The following is a 20,192-nucleotide window of genomic DNA, read 5'->3' on the forward strand; positions in this document are numbered from 1 at the left end:
GACGCCCCACAAAACTCTCTCCCTGGCCAGCTGGCAAGCGTGTTCAGGAGGTGGTCACTGGGATGTCCCTTGCTTCTGTTTTATTTTGTCCCTGATGCATTGAGGGGAGCATAGGAAAGTCAGAGGATCTACATGGTTGGGCCCAGGGCCTGCCTAACTTGGGGCATTACCCCAGAAAGAAAACTCAAGAAAGTGCCATCAAAGAAGAAAAACATAAAGTAAATAAAAACACGTAAATAATAGCATTAAACTAGAAGCCTGCCGTCTACACTCCCGTACATATGTGTAATGAAATAATAGTCTGCATTTAGTAAGCACTTACCGTGCACAGACACTGCTCTAGGAGCTTCACAGTTCATCCATTCAATCCTCCCAACAACCCTGTGAGGCAGACATGGTTGCATGTTTTACAGATGTAGAAACCGAGGCGCGGAGAGGTGGGCAGTCTCCCCGGAGCATATAGTAAGTAAGTGGCGCAGTGAAGATGTGACCACAAGGGTCTCCCTGCAGAGCTGCCCTCCCAGCTGAGCCAGACCGGCCACCTCACCTCCCTCGCCCGGTTACCACGTGGTCCTGAAACTCCCATTTCAGATTTCTTTTCTCCTTGCGTTAGCCTGATGCCCCTCTGTTTAAAAAAAAAAAAAAAAAGAATGTTGAGGGAAAACGCCGAGTGTTATTTGTGCGGCCCCTACATCATCCCAACCTTCTTCTCAAAGACGTGGCTGTTGGAGATAGGTGATGATAGGTGATGGGCGCGTGAGGAAGCCCTGGGCAGGTTCTGTCCTAGAACTGGAAAGGAAGAGATGCCAGGGGCCTCAGGACAGTCTGTGGTCAGGGACATAGTCCCAGAGGAGTGGCGACCGCAGTTCCTCATTTCTCCCTCCTCCTCGGGTCTCCTTTCCTCTTTGTCTCTCATCCAAAGTTCAGAGACTCGCTTCTCTCCCTTGGCCCATCGACCAGCCTTGCCAGAAAATCACCAGTTTGAATTATTCTGATGATAAAACCTTCCTCCTGAAGCTAGAGCCCGCTTCCTCCGCCCTTCTTTGATGTCTGCAGAATTTTTCTTTTTTGGAAAAACCGTACTGGCGAGCACACCGAACTCCTTCCACATACTTGAGATTTTACAGTGGCGTTTTTGGAACTCTGCTGTGTTTTACATGTCAGTCGATCTATGCTGGAGAGAGCCCCGCAAAGACCTGTTGACACCTCACGGCAGAATTTCACAAAATGTTCTAGGAAGAGATAATTTTCTAATTATACTACTGAATTCTGCTTATGGAGGCATTTTCCAACCCTGCGTTTCCAGTGGTGGGACTGGTCTGAGGGTGAAATTAGACCCGGGTGCATACTTTCTCTCCCTGTCTCCCTTTCCAATTCTTTCTCTTTGGCGTTAGGAAGTATTGCCTGGAAAACTAGGCCTTGCTTTCCAACTGCTCACCTGAGAGCACAGCCCTAAAGAAACGGTATTTTGGGGCCCGCCTGGTGGCGCAGCGGTTAAGTTCACACTTTCCGCTTCTCGGGGCGGGGTGGGGGGTGGCCCGTGGTTCGCCGGTTGGGATCCTGGGTGCGGACATGGTACTTCTTGGCAAGCCATGCTGTGGTAGGCGTCCCACGTATAAAGTAGAGGAAGATGGGCATGGATGTTAGCTCAGGGCCAGTCTTCCTCGGCAAAAAGAGGAGGATTGGCAGCAGTTAGCTCAGGGCTAATCTTCCTCAAAAAAAAAAAAAAAGAAAAAAAGAAATGGTGTTTTCCTCAGACTCAAGCCTGGAAGCTATGGCACTGGGGCTGCCCCGGAGGAAGGGAGCCCATCATTCAGTGTCCCTTTGCCCCACCTCTAGCACATTCCTTTTGGCTCTTGTCTGTGTGGAAGGCTGTTCCTCCCACAGCCAATTAGGAAAGCAACTCCTCATCAGGTAGACCTTGGTTGAGCTTCAACTCTCAAGGCAGCCTTTCCTGATCCACTAGCCAGTGTTCTCAAAGTGTGGCCTGTGCACCACCTCATCAGAATGATGAGGTCCCGGAAAACTGAATTGTAACAAACTCCCAGGAGATTCACATGCACGTGGAAGTTTGAGAACCTCTGCTCTATACTGAGTTAAATCTCCTGCTCTGCCCCCAGAGCCCCTGTGGTCCCCTCATCGTCCTGGTAATTGAGTTATTTAGCATCTCTCCTCTACACAAGACCGTCAGGACAGGGACTTTGCTGAGTTTTCAGACCTTGGCACTTTCTGGCTTGTAGTAAGTGCTCAATAAATATTTATTGAACTGAAAGGAAGCAAATCAATTTTTCAGAACTTTTTTTTAAAGGAATCTTCAATTTCAAGAGTTAATCTACAGTAGTCCTCCATTATCCGTGGGGGAGATGTTCCAAGACCCCCAGGGGATGCCCAAAACCGTGGATAGGACTGAGCCCTAGATACACCATGTTTATCCTGTACATACACACCTATGATAGAGTGTAATTGATAAATTAGGCACAGTAAGAGACTAACAACAATAGCTAATAATAAAATAGAACAATTATAACAATATACGGTAATAAAGGTTACCATAGCTCTTAGCAACCTCAGCATATGATTTTTTTTTCTTATTAAGTGGAGAACTTTCACCTTTTCACTTAAAGGAAGCGCCTTACAGCTCCTCTTTGGCACATCCGAATTGCCAGCATCACTACTCTTGTGCTTTGGGGACATTATGACGTACAACAAGAGTGACTTGAACACAAGCACTGCGATACCGCGACAGTAGATCTGATAACTGAGAGGCTGATAAGTGACAACCAGGCGGGTGGCGTCTACAGCATGGACCCTCAGGACAAAGGGATGAGTTGCATCCCGGGAGGGATAGAGCGGGACAGCACAAGATTTCATCACACTGCTCAGAATGGTGTACAATTTAAAACTTATGGATTGTTTGTTTCTGGAATTTTCCATTTAATATTTGCAGAACACAGTTCACTGTGGGTAACTGAAAGCAAGGAAAGTGAAACTGTGGATATGGAGGGACTATGGTAATTCCATTTTTAACAGAAAGTGATAAAGCAATTAAAACAAGTTTATATGAAGAGTTTAGTCAGAAACCAGAAGGCACAGAATTCTTGTGTCTTTCCGTGTTGAATCTGACTCACGTCCATTCTGTCTGACCTGGGTGGTCCCCATCAATGTTCTGAATAGCAGCAGAGGCACTGTCAGTGAAGAAAAATTAATTTTTGACCAGAAGATGAGCCTTTTGTTGTAATATTTTTAAAAAGATTTTCAAGAACAAGGCTTAAAACACGAAGAATTTTTATGTCAAAATTCAGTTAGAGAGAGACGGTCGTCCATGAGGAACTTCCTTTTCATCAAACACCCGCCTCCCTTCTCATGTGTGAGGAGAGCCTGGCTATTTAACTCCCTAAAAAGGCTATCCCCCATGGGACTGGCCCCGTGGCCCAGTGGTTAAGTTCTTGCGCTCCACTGTGGCAGCCCAGGGTTTCACTGGTTCGGATCCTGGGCGCGGACATGGCACCGCTCATCAAGCCATGCTGAGGCGGTGTCCCATATGCCACAACTAGAAGGACCCACAACTGAAAATACACAACTATGTACCAGGGGGCTTTTGGGACAAAAAGGAAAAGTAAAATCTTTAAAAAAAAAAAAAAAAGGTTATGTCCCAGAAACAAAATTCTGGGTGATATGTTAAACTGCAAAAAGACGACCTAGGAATCCCAGAGCGCAGCCCTGTCATCTGTGAAACTGGGACGGTTCCCAGACTCCGACTGGGCTGCTCCCCAGCTGCTCTCCTGATCCCGCCCGAAAGGGAAGGGGCGTGCAGGGCAGGCGCGGCCCACGGCACACAGAACAGACCAGCTCTGTTGGCTCCGAGGATTCTCCAAGCACCCATGGGAGGACTAATTCAGAGAAATAATAAAATTATAACTATTTTAAGGAATGCCAGTTATGTCCGAATAAAAGGGACTTTGTTAAACTAAGCTAAGTTTCCAGTGCCCCATAAACAAAGTTCCAAAATCACTGAATGAACTGAAGCTGAGGAAATGAGAGCACAAGGAAGAGGTTTCCACTGATCTCCTAGGAGTCTAACCCGCTTGTCGGCCACTTGTCGGCTGCTGTCAGGAGGACCCGTCAGTCTGCTACCAGGCACAGGCATTGTTGTGGTTATCACCCCTATTCTGTAGGTGAGACAGTCGAATGAGAGATCTTAGGTAACTAACCCAGAGCCGCACAGACGGAAAGTGGTGAAGTTAACATCCTGCCTACGTGAGTCCAGCCCCATGCTGCCTGCACTGTGAAGAATCTGGAAACTTCTGCCGTTAAGTCATAATTTCTTGATGAACTAGGCGAATGTGAGGTAGAAAAAAAGGTTACATTTTCTTGTGTCATTTCTGGCCCCACCCCAGCGCCTTACCTGGAGGAGATGGAATTCTCCATTTTGGAGCTCCACCTGGGTACCAAGAGACCAATCTGACCTCAAACCAGAAATGGTGGAGGGAGGGTCCTGAGAAAGGCGGCTGCCCTGGACAGTTTATTATGACAATTCCAAGCCTCTTTTCTAGACCGTTTTTTTTTTTTTTTTCCAATTGCAAATCTTTGCAGTGTTCGGGCACTGCTTTTCACTTCATTGTCCCCCATGTGAAATCTTGACCTCATCTGGCTTAGGAGTCAGGAGGCAATTTGAAAGCCTTCTGACTCTGAGAAACAATAACACCAACAAAGGGAAAGCACGGAAAAAAATCGTGATAGTTATTCAGTAGTTACGTAAAGATGGAATTGAATTAGAGTCTGAACACGCAGGGCAAGTGAGTCACTCTGATAGAAACAAATGGAATCATCACCGTGTGATTAATTGTGTTGTTTTCAGCCTCCTGAAAAACCCTTTCTCTTCTCAAAACCCTTTCCCCCTTTTCTTTCTATTTTTTCAAAACTCCTGGGAATTCTTTGCACATCTGCAAAACCGATGTCGGTTCCAGGTTCGTATCCTGGTGTTGAACCAATCTGGCGTCCAGTCTCCGGAGAGGAAGCCAGTTCTCAGACAAACAGAATGAGGTGACCTAATACCTGGGGGAGGGGGAGGGGGGGCCCTGACCCATCAATAGTGAAGGGTCCAGGCCTGTCTTGTCCTCAGACCACTGACAAACAGAACCACGTCAGAGCTTAGGGCAACTGATGGGGTCATGGAAAAACAGGTGAATTTTACTTTCAGAGTAGAGAGAGAGGATGTGGGATAGAGAGAGTTATAAGATTAAGCTAAGTCGTATGGTTCTTTTATAACAGAATTTTTTTAGGAAAAAAATGAACAAAGCAGGGATAATATTTTCTACCTATCTATGCCGCTAATGATGATTTATGCCCCCAAACTGAGGCTGGTTGAAAAAAAAATCATTTTGATGTTATCAATAAATAGAAGTGATGTTCTCAGTTTGTTACTTTTCTTTCCACCAAAAACATTCTTGAGCCTAGGTTTTCGTGGACCTCTATTGCATTCGGGTAAACTTGGAAGTGAACAAAACAGAAAATCTGTACTCTTTGGAAAGGAGCAAAATTATACTTGGGAATGAGGGATTTTAAAAGGTGAGGAGAGAACGCACTCAGGGCCTTTTGGGGCAGAAACCAAAATCAGTCTTATTATCCCCACCAAGAGCCATGAAGAAAAACCGAGCAACTTGTGACTATTCAGGTGGTACTTTTTTGAGGCAAAAGGTTCCAAACAGTCCCTGGAAGCACTGCCTCTCCAAGAAGATGGGGTTTTTCTGAATTGAGGGTAAAGACATAAGCCACATAGGGAGACTGTTTCCGTTTATGACACTGATCTGTTTACAATGGAGGGAAACCCCGTTTGACGAGGTGGACTGGCTGAGCCAATGGCAAGAGTCATTTCAGTTTGCCCTGAAGCCTTTCCTCCGTCCACCTCCCAGCCTGCCGGACATCTGGGCCCGTGACTTATAAGCCTGAAGTGAAAAGCCAGCAGCTGAAGGTGCCCAGAGGACCTGCTTTCCCTTGGCACGTGAAACACAGCACTGCCTTTTGCTCAATGTCTGCAGAGATGACGTAAGGGAAAAGGCCTAAAGATTTTCCAGAAACAAGGTGGATTACAAAGAGCATCAGAACCGACTGTTTTTGGAAGGATTACCTAGCCTAAGGAAGACCTCACAGAACTGGGAATCTGGCATGCGACTGTCCCAAGTGGAGAGGAACTCCCTGGCCTGGTGTGCCCAGGTGGTTCCTGGTTTTGGCACTGGAGGTCCAGCATCTCTGGAAACTCCTCAGTGCAGGCCAACTGGGACAGTTGGTCACCCAAAAGGAGACTTTGGAGGCCTTTGTGGCTCAAATGTTGAAAAATAAAAGTCCCAGCAAAACTCAGAACAACTTGTCCAAACTGAGAGAGGGAGGAAATAGAAATAAAAACTCTGGTAGCAGCAGCTAATGTTCATAGCGTCCCTTTCTGTTGCCCGACCTCTGCTGTGTGCTCTGCAAACATTGCTTCAGTTAATCCTGATTACAGCTGTGAGAGTTACTTCTTATTATTGTCCCCATTTCGTAGATAAGGAAACTGAGGAACAGAGAAATTCAGGTAACTTGCCCAAGTTCCCACAAACAGCAAGGAGAGAGCCAGAATGAGCAGTATCGTGAAGTATGTTGACCTTAACCAAGAGTCATGCCTTCCACCTTCCACCACTCAAAGTTGTCATGGCTCATATGCAGCCTGTCTAAGCTTTAAGATGGAATTAGAACAGGACGTATTTCTTCTTTTTTTGCTATCCCAGGATCTTGCTCAATGCCACATGCTCCCTCAAGAAACAGACTACGGAAGTGAGAGACCAGCAAAGCTAATGCTTGCTAAATGGCAGTTGGTTTAGCACCTCCTAAAACAGAATCCACAGCTTCTATGGAATACAGCTGGAAGGGTGCTTGAACAGTGCATCCGTTGAGCCCCTCAGTGCCTTCTCTCTACAGCGTTCTTCGCTCGTTGATCCTAGGCACTGGGCAATCTCTTGTGAGCTAAGCAGCCTGCCAGACAGCTGCCCCAGAGCCTGATTAATCCCTCTCTCGGGGAGCGGTGGTATTGTTTGAATAAAGTTGCCACTGTAATTGCTTGGCTTACCGTTTAAGAATATTACAGGCTCTGGGAGTGGATTTGTGAAGAAAATACAATTAAAAGAAATGTTAACAGTGTTCTATTGAAATACACAGTGTGTAGTTGCGCAGGAGGAGACAACTTGCCCCAGACTGGCCACTGGAGGATTTATCTTAGGAGATCAGTTGTTTCACTTCATCTGGTTTCCTGGGTAAAATCAGCATGCCAGGATCTGGCGTCTCTGATGAGAAGGGTGGAGAAAAAGGCAGTCTGGGTGCATCTCCGGGTTAACACTTAAAACGGCAGGTGGAGAAGACAACCAACCAGAAATCTAACCATCGATGCAGGTGAATGACAAATTCAGACATTCACATTTTAAACGGTAGCTCCTGACGTATCTCTCACTGGACGTGTCTACAGACATGTCTTTGTGACTCGTGGGCCAGAGACCACCCCCACACAATTGTGGCTGTAATGCAAGCAGCTCCATCTTTTTTTGTATCCACACCATCTGTTTTCAATTTAGCACTCCGCTGGACTTCCTAACACTTGACCCACCTCAAAGTCATGACATTCTCTTTCCCCCAAGGGCATCCTCCACTATGAAAGTAGGACCAGCTGGCTAGAAGGAAGCAGTTTCTAAAGCCAGTCCCATAAAGTCTCCAGATTTTCAAGGAAACAAATGACTCATGGAGCTCTTGATGTAGGTATCCAGTGCTTTCCAAAATTTCAACAGATGTAATGATGGAATGGAATCTGTCTGAGGAGCTGACCTTTGTCCTGGGGCTTTTACAACTTAAATAGACTTCTGCATCCTACTGGCCACCTGTGACAGCTCCCTTTATGTTCATTGGCAATAGTCCTAGGGTTCTGTTTCCATCTGTCTATCCATCATTCATCTCTCCATCCATCTATCCATTCATTCATTCAACACATGTTTGAGGCATCATTTTAGGTTCTGGGAGTAAAACAAAGAACAAGACAGGCAAAGTTCCTTCTCTAAAGGAGCTCGTAGTCTAATGGAGAGACAGACGATAAGCAAGAAAACAAATATTTTCAGATGACAACAAGTGCTATAAAGAATAAATAGGGGATGATGTCGGGGTGAAGGAGCCACTTTACAAAGGGAAGTTTTCTCTAAGGAAATAACATTTGGGCTCAGACGTGAATCATTTAAAATTTTTAAATAAGAATACTCCAGGCCAAAGGAGCTGTAAGCACAAAGTCCTTGGGGACAGCAATAAGCTTGTGAGTTACAGGAACAGCAAGATCATTGTCGTAGAGGAAGATGAGCACAGTTGAGTCAAGTGTAAGGTGGAGGTGGAAGCTAAAATAGGGCTTTTCAGGCTAAGGGGATTTTGTGTTTTATTCCAGGTACATCAAAAAGCCATTAGAAGGTGTGGGGGTAGAGGAGTGACATTATCAGATTTATAATTTTACTGAATCCATATGGCTGCTGGGTGGAGAATGGGATGTCAGATGGGGTGGAAGTACAAGAATGGTCACAGGGAGAGCATGTAAGAGACTGTCACTATAAACAAACAAGACATGATGGTGGCTCAGACTAGTAGTAGAGACAGTGAGAGGTAAATATATTAGTGATATATTTTAAAGAAAGAGCTGACTGGTCTTACGATGGTTATATTAGATGTGGGAAATGAGGGAAAGAGGAGAATCGAAAATGACTCTGAGTACTTGGCTCATGCCTTTGAGGAGGTGGTAGTACCTTTCCTGAGACTGGCTGGATAATCCCAATCCAGGCAGGTAGAATAAGACCTAGGAACTGTTATTCACTCCATGTGTTCTTAAGATGCAAGAGGCTATTTATGCTTTCAGCTCATGGCGTTTTCCCAGTGCAGCTCTTTTTTGCATGGATCTCAGAGCAAGCAGAAATTTGTTAGGGCCAGAGCTACATAAACTGTCAGCAAAGAGGAAATAATTCTCCTCAGGATCTGAGAAAATGAAAGAATAAACAAAGGCACACATTCTGATTTTTCAGTCCTCCTTTGCTCCTTGCAAGGAGCAACTTGACTGAGTTGTTAGTAGGTGGGAATGCTAAAAGTGGGGTTAGGGTGGGGACCTGAAATGTTGACCCTCTAAACCAATCCGCAAAGACTAATGGACTCCTGGAGATGGCTTCTCTGAACAGTCCTTTGTATTTCCATATTTCATGGAGTCTAGGAGAGAGAATTAAAATTGCCTTTGTTAAAATAAGTACACTTTACACTAGTATAACCCCTTTCATATAAAGGTGGAAGAATTTGCAATCAGCAAACCGCTTTCTGTGTGATACCCTTTTGAATCTAATTAAACCCTGATGTGCCACATCTCAGTTGACCGTACTCTGGCATCCTTAGGTTGGTAATTATAGAGCCAGAAGTAACCTAGTATAGAGGAGGGTCGTAATTCTCTTAGTAGACTGATTACGTACAACTGGTTGGTGCAGGAACATATGCAAAAGACTTCTCTGAGCATGCTAATTCTCACGTTGCCTGGGAAGCACCCTGTTTATCTGAATTCCTTCAGCCTGTGAAAGGTCGTTCATCAGAGCAGTGTCTTGAATAAGCACCCAAGGAGTTGCATTGGAAAAAATTGCTTCTGAGACAAACATTCCATCAAAATGATTAGAACCAAAATGCAAATTCATTGACTCCCTGAAGATAATGCATAGATACTTTTAATAATACTGACAGTGGAATTTTTATATGCATGCTCTAAAACGTGCCACAGAAAGAAAACTTATTAAATAAGAATTTCAACCAGCACGCCTTGTCAACAAGGCTAGAAAAAATAGACACCAAGACAGAAATGCAGCAGCTGGTCTTGTGTTGCAGCAGATGACCCACACCCCTTCCTCTTAGTGGTACAAGTCACAATTGCAGTCAAGCCTCAGCATTTCTTTGCATGACATTTGAACTTAGGAAAAAAAGTATTTGCTCGGTGCTGAATGTTTGACCTGAAAGCTTGCTGTTTGCTCCTTTTTTGTCTCAATCCTCATGACTACAAATGCTATTATTAGTCATAAGATTGTTCAGTCCCTTTTAAATTCCAGCCATGGTATTTGACTCTCTGGCCTAAACATAATAGAGAATTGAAAATCCGAATGATTTCTAAGGAGCCTAATGCTTCCATGGAACTTACCAGTGTGCTTCAAATTTTCCCAGCTCCATATGGAACTAGGACCTGTGTTAATTTTAGCAATGTAGGCCCCTGAATCCTTCACTGAGCAAGGAAGTTTTTGTGTGGACAGCCCTGGAACTGAATCTCAGCATTGCTGCTGATGCGTTAGGTGACTTTGAGAAAGTCATAGAACCTCTGAGTTTTGCACGATAGATAGAAGATAATGTTTACATGAAGGGTTATTATATAAATGATATTACATGTAAAATTCCTGGCACAAAATAAGCATTCAGTAAATAGCATGTATCTTTCCTTATCATCATTATCAACAACATCACTCCATTTACGTAAAGGTAGGAACTGACTGAACACTGTTTTCCATTTCAGCTTATGCCCAGCAAAGCTTATTTTAGCCTTAAAATCTTTGATCTTATGATTTGACTTTCCATGGCCCCACAGAGGCGTGACACATCCAACATACCACTTAGAACAATCCATTTAAGAGAAATTCAGGCTGTTGGTTGAGTTTGGTCTGAAAATCCATCCTAGTTCATCCATCATAAAAGATCACATGGGTGCAAAATGCAAAAGGAATCAAAGTCACAAATCTTAGAGCTCAAAGTGTCATTGAAAATAAATCAAGAGGTTCAACTCCTATTATTTACAGATGTGAAAACTGAGGCCCAACTAAGATAAGTAACCTTCACAAGGTCATATAACCTAGTGATGTGCTAGCATCAGAAGAGGACCAAATCCCAGTTAGGTTTATCATTTAAAATCTCTGCTGCTCTAGTCATGGTTCTTATACTTTCTAACTAATGGTGACCCTCCAGAGAGCTTGACTTGCCCAGTGTTACAAACCAGTAATAAATTTGGGGCTGGATCATTTGTTGTGGATGGAATTGCCCAACGCAGATGCTCTCTAAGGGCTCATCTAGCTCTAGGTATTTTATTATTGTTCTGCCTGTTATTCAAGGATTCCGTTCACTACATGGAAGCATAATGTTCATCCATCTCCAAAATGTTTCTTCTCTTATAGCCAGACCAGTGTCTTTACAGTCCCACAGACATTTATTCCATTGCCAAATCTTTCCCCATACCCACCACAATCTCCCCTCTCCTCTCTAGTTATTCAAGTCCTATTCACTCTGCAAGACCCAGTTTCCCATCTCTTCTGGGATATCTTCCCTCACTCCTCTGCCCTGATGAATCTCCCTTTCTTCTGAAATCCTACAGTCCCCAAGGCTGGTCCAGACAACTGAGAAAGAACACAGTTATCTACTAGGTATAATGTCTTGTCATTGTTTCTCATGTACATCTGATCGTCTCAATCAGACGGATGGCCCCTTGAAGACAAGTACCATGACTTGGGCTTATTTAGCTGCAGTCCAGCAGAACACTGTGATGGATGGGCCCCCAGTGGGTATGCAATTAATACTCAGTTGAGTGAGCAGGGAGGCAGAGAGGAGAACAAACATTTTCTTGTTTCTTTAACCATTCTTGATTAACTTCTGAGAATCCACAAAAGCTAATACAAAAACTTAAAACTGGCAAGTTTGATTGAGGTTTTGAACTAATTAGAACTAATTAGGGAGGGCAGGGAAGGACAGCCAATAGGCTGCTGCTAATCCCATCCTACAATCCTTTGAAATGTAGAGAAAATCCACTTGAGCCTGCCCAGGTGACTGACAGCTGTTTCTAAATGAGGTTTCTACCGCAGCATCGATTTCTGGCAATATGTCTTATCTTTGGAAGTGAAACATTTTTTCCGGGGTAAGAAAAACTTCATTGACTCCATGTGGTAAAAGATGAATAATATGGAATTCTATGAGCCAATATTAGTAAAAAAATCAATTGCATACTTGTACCAGAATGCCACATCTTCATTAAATAAGCATTAAGCAGCATTCCACATCTTAGGACAAGATTTCTTATTCCAGCTTCTTTTTATTTAGCATGCATTATTGTGTGCCTCATGACAATAATAATGATTATAATAATAAGAGAATGTTAAGTATTAACTAAATATAATAACAAGTTAAGAGCCCAGGTTCGAGAGTCCAACAGTCCTGGTTGGAATTCTGGGTCTGAAATTTGGTAGCTGTGGGCAAGTCAGCTCACATTTCTGTGCCTTGCTCTCCTCACCTATTAAGTAGAAATAATAATAGTCCTAACTCAGAGATTGTTGTAAGAGATTTGTATCCTCAAATTTCTGGAGGGAATGACATCCGGGCTGAGATGTGAAGGACCTGTTAACTTGTAACAAATTAGAAGTAACAGCACATGACAAATCCAGAAGGTGAGTGTGCTCCCTTCCTTTAACTGTGTGTGGATGCAGGAGCCAGGAGAGGGGAGAAAGGAAGCTGCAGAGTCAACAGGGCTCTGAGTGCACTACCAGGGACACGGACTCCATCCTAATGGCAATGGGGCCATTTGAACAGGCTTTAGGATGGTCACTGGTGGCTTCCTCCATCTAACTGGGTTCTCAGAGTTCTGACATTTGCTTTGAGTTAGATTAACTTTGGATTCCTTTGTGCATTTGCACATCTGTGGGTCCACATGGCTAGAATTATAATCATTTATGGTTTTCAGATCCAGGCCTGTCTTTGACCATCTTTATGACAATGGTCTCTAAGACAAAGCTATCTTGAATCTTATGGACCCAAAGCCTGTGGGTAGACAGTTCTTATCTAGAGTTGATCCATTTGGATCTCTTACTTTTGTCATAGAACTTCTCACTTGGCTGCCTCCCCAATACCATATTATGATTCATCCAGTTGATCTCTCTCTGCTAAGATTATAGCAAAAGAGGCAAGTTACTATTTTGTGTATGGCTGAGCCAGCCTCAGAATAAGTATATCTTATATTATTTTCTAATATGAAATGACAAGTGGAGAATTTTCAGGGAAAGAGATAAGTGGCCAGATGTAGAAGGAAAAAGCTCTAGAAACCTACAGACCTTCTATTTAACATGTTCTTAATACCAATTTTACTGTACATGTATGCTGTATTACTCTGGATGGCTTCCTAGATGCCCAGCTGACCTGAATTTCCCCTTCTCAGAACTCAAGGTGATAACATTACGTAAGGATAATAATGATATATAGATCTTCAGCAGGGGATTATATTCACTGAAAAGCAGTCTTTCATAAAAATGTATCATGTAAATTGGCATAAATACCTGAAAGAATCTAAATTAGAACAGTCTTCTCCAACACTCTGAGCCGTATGTGAATTGGTTTCCCACTGCGGAATGAGCTGCTTAGTGGTTAGGGTATCAGGAAAATGAAAGAATAGGCCATGTGTTCAAAAGCTGGAAGCTAGAACTGGACTATGAGCTAAGAAAAGGCAATCTTTGTTTTGGGAATTAAAACTGGGGACAAATCATTTGTCAAGACCTGAGAAGGATTTTGAGGAGTTTCTGAGAACCAAAACAAATGGAGAAAGAGCCTCATAATGATTCTCTTTGGCCCACTTTTTTCCCTCGCTGCTTTGTTGGTGAATTCAGTGTGGTGGGAGGGATAAGCAGAGGAAAAGAGACAGGCGGCCAAGGACAGGAGAGAAGGAGAGGTGAACCGGAAGAAAAGGAAGGGAGGAAGAGATGAAAGGAGTGGCAGAGAGCATTCTTGAAGCCATTCAGAATTTAGGGAGTAGCACTCCAGATGGGGCAGTGCAAGATGCTACCCGCTTGCTCACCACCAACTCCAACTCCAAGCCAGGAGGCACACCTACTGGTTGAAAAGTGCAGATGTTCCTCAGGGACATGTAGTGGGAGCTCTGTGGTGCAAGACAGGACAAAACACGAAAGACACCTTAGAAATGTCAGCTGATTGCTAAGCAGACCTGCCAGCCCACCGGTCAGTGCAGAACACTTGCTTTGTGTTCAGTTGGTACAAAAGCCACGTCTGCAGGCAGGATGGACAGGACTGAGAGAGAAGGAAAGAGGGGCGTGGGGGTGCCCACAGAAGGGCGAAAGAAGTGGCTTAAAACTCAGGTAGGTTTATTGTTTGGGGCGGAAAATAAATTGCTGACAACCTTGTAATAACAGAAGAAGAGTGGCTCTGCTTACACAGTGTCCATCCCATTCGGATATCTGAAGTGTGTTTAGATTCAGACTGCCTGAGTTTAATTAACCGTTAGGTTTGATGAAGAACATTTTTCAAGTCAAGCAGAAAATGACTTAAAAGTAAGGTGTGTCTTCAAGAGAAGAGACAAGGGATGGCCACGCTGATGAACGAAAAGGCAAAATCCCTGAGAATGTTTTAGCAGACACAGGGTTTTTGTAAGTGAGGGAGGTGATGTGGCTTGCCCTGATGTTCCTTTGATGCTTAATTCAAAGTTCAGCGAAAGTTTAAAAGGAAATGAAGTGAAAATTGATCACAAGATATAATCACTGGAGAAAGAGATCCGCCCCTAAAATATTTCTGCCATGGACTTTTTTCGATGCCCTACTTTTGAGAATTCTTTCAATAATATAAATATTTTTTAAATTCCATACTACTTAAGTGTTCGAAATAAAGGATTATCTTTTAAAGGAAACTGTGTCATCATATTCTAAAAATGCTCATTTGTTTTGAGGAATGTTCTTTTTTTTCCTAGTAATTTTATTGAGATCATAATGGTTTATAACATTTTGTAATTTGGGGTATACATTATTATTTATCAATTTCTGAATACACCTCATCGTGCTCACCCCTAGTAGTCTAATTTTTATCCATCACCATACATATGTGCCCCTTTATCCATTTCACTCATCCCCCGCCCCCCAATCTCCTTCCCCTCTAGTAACCACTAATCTGTTCTCTTTATCCATGTATTTGTTATCTTCCACCTGTGAGTGAAATCATGCAGTATTGTCTTTCTCTGTCTGGCTTATTTCACTTAACATCACACCCCTCAAGGTCCATCTATGTTGTTGCAAATGGGAGAATTTTGTCTTTTTTATGGCTGAGTAGTATTCCATTGTGTGTGTGTATATATATATATATATATATATATATACCACATCTTCTTTATCCATTCATCTATAGAAGGACATTTGGGTTTCTTCCACAGCTGGCTATTGTGAATAATCCTGCAATGAACATAGGGGTGCGTAAATCTCTTTAGATCATTGATTTCAAGTTCTTTGGGTAAATACCCAGTAGTAGGATAGCTGGATCGTATGATATTTCTATTTTAATTTTTTGAGAAATCTCCATACTGGCTCCACCATCCTTTGTGTGTCCAGGAGAGAAGCCTGAGGGGTTTGTTTAACAGCTGTGCTTAGAGGAGTGGATATTGGGGGTAGTACTCTCCTCTCTAATGAGGAAAGAAGAGGAAATGAATTTAAATTACAACCAAAGGAATTTAAGTTCAATGGAAAGATCTTATTGGCAGTGAAGGTTTTATAAACCCTGGAAAAGATTCCTGGGGAGGTTTTCAAATTCTCTATATGAATATATTTAAAAGAAGAGAGATGCCTATCAGCCCGTGGTGGTTGAGATAGAGACCTGTCTGGAATTCGCTTTCAGCTGAATTCTGTAGGCCCACATTAATTCCTGACAATGTTCAAGATGTCAAAGACAGTAAATGCTAGACAATGGCAAGACATGTTGCCCCTTAAAAATAAAATAAATAAAACTCGCCCAAAGTAATCATTTCCTTGGAAAATCAATTGGCATATGCTAGTTGGTTATAAGTGGAATGTACAATTATAATACATTCTGGTTTTTATTTTCTTTTTAGCCTGGTTTCCAGTGGAAAGAAGGCTTGTGAAATCTCTCTGGCAGTCTATGCCCTGCTTAATACTTTTTTATTTTCCTTCTTTAGGCTGCTTTCAGCTGAATCTCTTACAGGAACCTAGACCCAAGTAGCAATCCATGTGCCCTCAGAGTAAACACCTGTGAAGAAAAAATCTCTCCCCCTACTCCAAAAGAAACTTCTTTCCCTCCTAATTGAAAGAAGCAGGATGATTCCACCATTACCATCCCTGTCCTTCCTTACCCTTACACAGACTCTAGCAAGTTCTCTGCAACTAGCAGAATTTTCTCTTATTTCCAGCGTACAACAGCACTTGCACTCACAGTTCATACCAAAATTCTCTAATTTGTTGTACTTCTCTGTTTATACAGCTGTGCCTCTCTTTGCCCCATTGTGTTCACCACCTCTGTTGTCTGGTTTTTATTGTGAGCTCCTGGAGGCAAGGAATGGAGTCTCTAATTTGCTATGTACAACATGGCGCGTGCACACACAGGTGGGCACCACGTGACTGTGCTTGACGGTGATGGTTCCTGGCATGACTAGATGCTCAAAAAAGAAAAAACAAAACAATGCCATGAATTAATCAAAGCTGGAGAGAGAGGACTTAGTTTGTAGAGTCTGTGTCATCCCATGGTCCTTCTATATGCAGCACACCAAAGCCACAATGAATGTCAGGGATCATCAGGAATTGAGCAGTGACGACAAGGGTCCAATCAACAACTGGAAAATCTAGTACATCAGGGCTTGAAATGCACAGAAAACAAGACTGCGTTTATTCACGAGCTTGCCCTCCCTGATGACCCTCTTTTCTCTTTTGTATAAACCCAATCTTCCTGGAGTTCTCAGCTCAGAGCATCATCTGTCAGTGCCCATTGCCAAAGGAGGTTGTTGTCTTTCAGACTCTCCACGGAAGACTGTCAAGTTCACAGTATCGTGGCTTTCTTATTTCTTTATGTTTACAGCCCAGAAGGAACAAAAGTTATTTTCACCAGAGTTAGTGTTTCTTCCTTCCCACCAATCCCCACACAACCCTCCTCCAACCTTCATTTACGCTAGTCTTCCTCACTCACCCAAGTAGACAGAGATGAGTCAATCCACATTTCTTAGTTGGGTTAAAAATTTGCAATGCCTGTTTGGTGTAACTTTGAAGACTCTTAGGGACAAAGGGCAAAATGATTGATGAAAACCTTCCCCTCAGGGAAAGCACAGGAAATGACATTTCATTTAATTCAACAAGTATTTTCAAACACCAATTATGAGCCACTCACTGTGTGCTGGGGAGAGAGAGAGGAACAAAACATGGACTCTATCTTCAAAATGTGTGTGATGAGTTAAAGTTTCTTTAAACAATCTTAAATATAAGAAGATTGATTTATTGTAGTATCATGGTGAGGGTTAAGTGATATAATATATATGTAAAATATACTTAGCACAGAGCCTGCCGCATAAGATATCCTCAATAAGTAATAGCTATTACTATTACTACTGAGTAATGGCGTAATTTAGAGCAATGGTTTTTTGAGAGAGCTCTCTCTGGAAATCAAATTTGACTGGGATTATGGACAATATAGTTTGATTGTTGTGGGGGTGAGAGAACTTCACATTCAAGTCCAAAAGAAACCATCATCTAGAACGTTGAAATCAATTTCTCCCCACCAAAAATGGAGCTCAGCCATATCCTGATATCCCAAAAGAGTCTGGTTCTCATCCTGCTCTTCCAGTCAAGGTTCTGCACTGTTTCAGAGCCTCAATTATATCCCAAACACAAACGACACATTTTTTCCTCCTTCCTGCTTCCTCCTACCAGGGTCTGGATCATAGTTATTCCATAAGGCAAGTGACTACAAAGATACGCTTGAAGTTTTTCACATTTATTTCAAAGGTCCATAAAATGATTATTTCAGGGCATGGTTTTAATTAGTTTTCTGTTACTTAATCAGTATCATCAGTCTTAAACAAGAATAAATCATCTTTTAACGGGAGGTAAAACTAAGTCAAATTTTACTCACCTAAGGCATGTTTTTTAAACTTGCCCAAAACAAATTGTTTCACAGGTTATGTTAGATGAGGTATGTTTAATTAATCAACTACTCAATTAACTAATTGTATAGATGAATATATGAACGAATCATAATGCAGATGACAAGATGACTGAAGCAAGGATGTCATGATGTAGTTAACCCAAAGAAAGGGATCCACTCACTTTGGACTTTTTGATTCAATTTAAGCATTGCTCTATAATGCCAAATATTTGGATGACTGGAAAATCTGGATACTAGATTTTCCTTGATTATTTACCTTATAGAGATATAGTCTTAGTCTTTTTCCTGAACTGTGTTATTTAGATGACCTCTGACCATTCCTTGAATCACCATTATATTCTCAATAGTTTATCCTGTCTGAAGATTCATCCAGTGGTTTCATTTGAAAAGGGCTATAGTTTCTCAGCAAGGATGAGGAACTTCTAGGAAACATTTGATATATTTCTGTCTATTGCAAAAGTATCAGAAGGATGCACCTGGAATGAAAATCTCATAGACTCTTTCCTGTTAAATATCTCCTCTTGAGTTGTATGATGAGACCTAACTTTAGTTCCAACCAGTGAAGCTTCTGCTCTCCAGTTCTCTGAACTGAAGTCACTATTACTCAAATTCATCCACATCTTGAAGTGTTAATTTCTCAGTTCCAATTTCCTTATGCCAAACTAATAGAATCCAAAGATTTTAAATGTACTTCAAATATTTAGATCTTTTCAGTCCTTTCTTCTACTGGATCATTTAGACTTGGCTTCCTTGAACTATATGACCATTATGTGGGTTTTATAAATAAAGGAAAATGAACGTCTCTCTAACTGTAATGCCCTTAAAAGAAAGCCAGGGACCCTAAAGTCCAGAACTTCAATGGTGGCTTAGTACAGTCTTACCAGATTTTTTCCCTCTCTTCTAATTTATCAGGTTTTATTTGTTAATTCAGAATTGATCCCATTTCAATAGAAATGGAATTCACAGTCCTAGTTTTATCTGAGACAGTACAACGTTAACTTTTTAAAAACTCGGCTAAAGGATTAAGGAGTTCCTTTGGATGGGTGGAGGGAAATGGGCCCCCCCACACACACACAGCCCCCTCCACCTTTGCAAACAATATTGATAAAACCAAATCAGATCTTTGACTCCACGGCATGATGAGAATGGCTTCCAGGAATCTAAAGGTGCCTCACCCAGTTGTCTTTTTCTAAGCCCTGATATTTCTAAACAACGCAAATGCAGAGTTCCTATGGAAATCTTGTGCCTAATTTAATAGCATTGTAATAAGTAACATTTGTCATGCTTCAGACAACTGCCATGAATCAGTAAAGTAGAATACAGGGTCCTGTGACACACTCGACACTCACCCCTGGGATCACGTCAGCAGGATGAGAAGGCAGGCCATTGACTTAGCTGATTCCTGCTTTGCCAATCTCCTTTGACACTGTGGGGGAGAATAGAATCTGCCTTCGCTGCCTTTACTCATTTGCTGCACAGTGGTAAGGATTAAATGAGACTGTACAGATAACACAATTAGCAAGGAGGCTGGCCCGAAGGACATGTTTAATAAATGTATTTCCTTTCCCTTCAAGAATCATAAAAATGTGGTCAGCCTGTTTTGTGGAGGAAATTCAAAACTGGTGGGGATAGGCTATGTTGAAACACATAGCAAAACTTGTGGCCGAATGTCTGAATGTTATATAATTTCTGATATGGAATGGCATATCTATAAATAGCAATTCAGACTTTTCGCATGGATTCTATAGAAATAGATCTCATTACTGTAGAATCTTGGGATCATTTCTGGCCATTGAAGCCCAACCACTGAGTTCCTGCAGTCCCAGAGCAAATGACGCCAAGAGGAACAGGCTTAACTCCCATCCACCCCATGGGGCAATTAAGGCATGTCCTCGTTATAGGCTTGTATTAAACCAGCCTCAAAAAATGAAACCCTGTTTTCAACACTTTCAGTGCTGAAAGGGGAGTCTACTAAGATTTGTTACTTATCCAGTGAATAAGTCGCATGCTCAGCAGCAATAATAATATTCGTGGGAGGTGCACATTTCTTCATTTCAAAGCAAGGAGCCCGCTGAGTGGTGGTGTATTTTAAAGTATCTGGTTTGACGAGGGCTCTCATCACACTCCTGAAATAATTTTATGCTGTTGTGAGTCAGCTTGGGGGTGTTTCCTTTTTCAAAATTGAGGCAATGTACTTGACTCTAATCAGAACCACG

General features: G+C 42.4%; 1 protein-coding gene across 4 annotated transcripts in view; it reads left to right on the forward strand.

Moving 5' to 3' along the window:
* The window catches only part of COL8A1 (collagen type VIII alpha 1 chain), a 136,900-nt gene that overhangs the window by 61,503 nt on the left and 55,205 nt on the right, over positions 1-20,192 (forward strand). The gene's annotated exons all lie outside the window — the stretch shown is intronic.

The sequence above is a fragment of the Equus quagga genome, chromosome 4 (assembly GCF_021613505.1).
Source record: "Equus quagga isolate Etosha38 chromosome 4, UCLA_HA_Equagga_1.0, whole genome shotgun sequence".
NCBI classification, from domain to species: domain Eukaryota; kingdom Metazoa; phylum Chordata; class Mammalia; order Perissodactyla; family Equidae; genus Equus; species Equus quagga.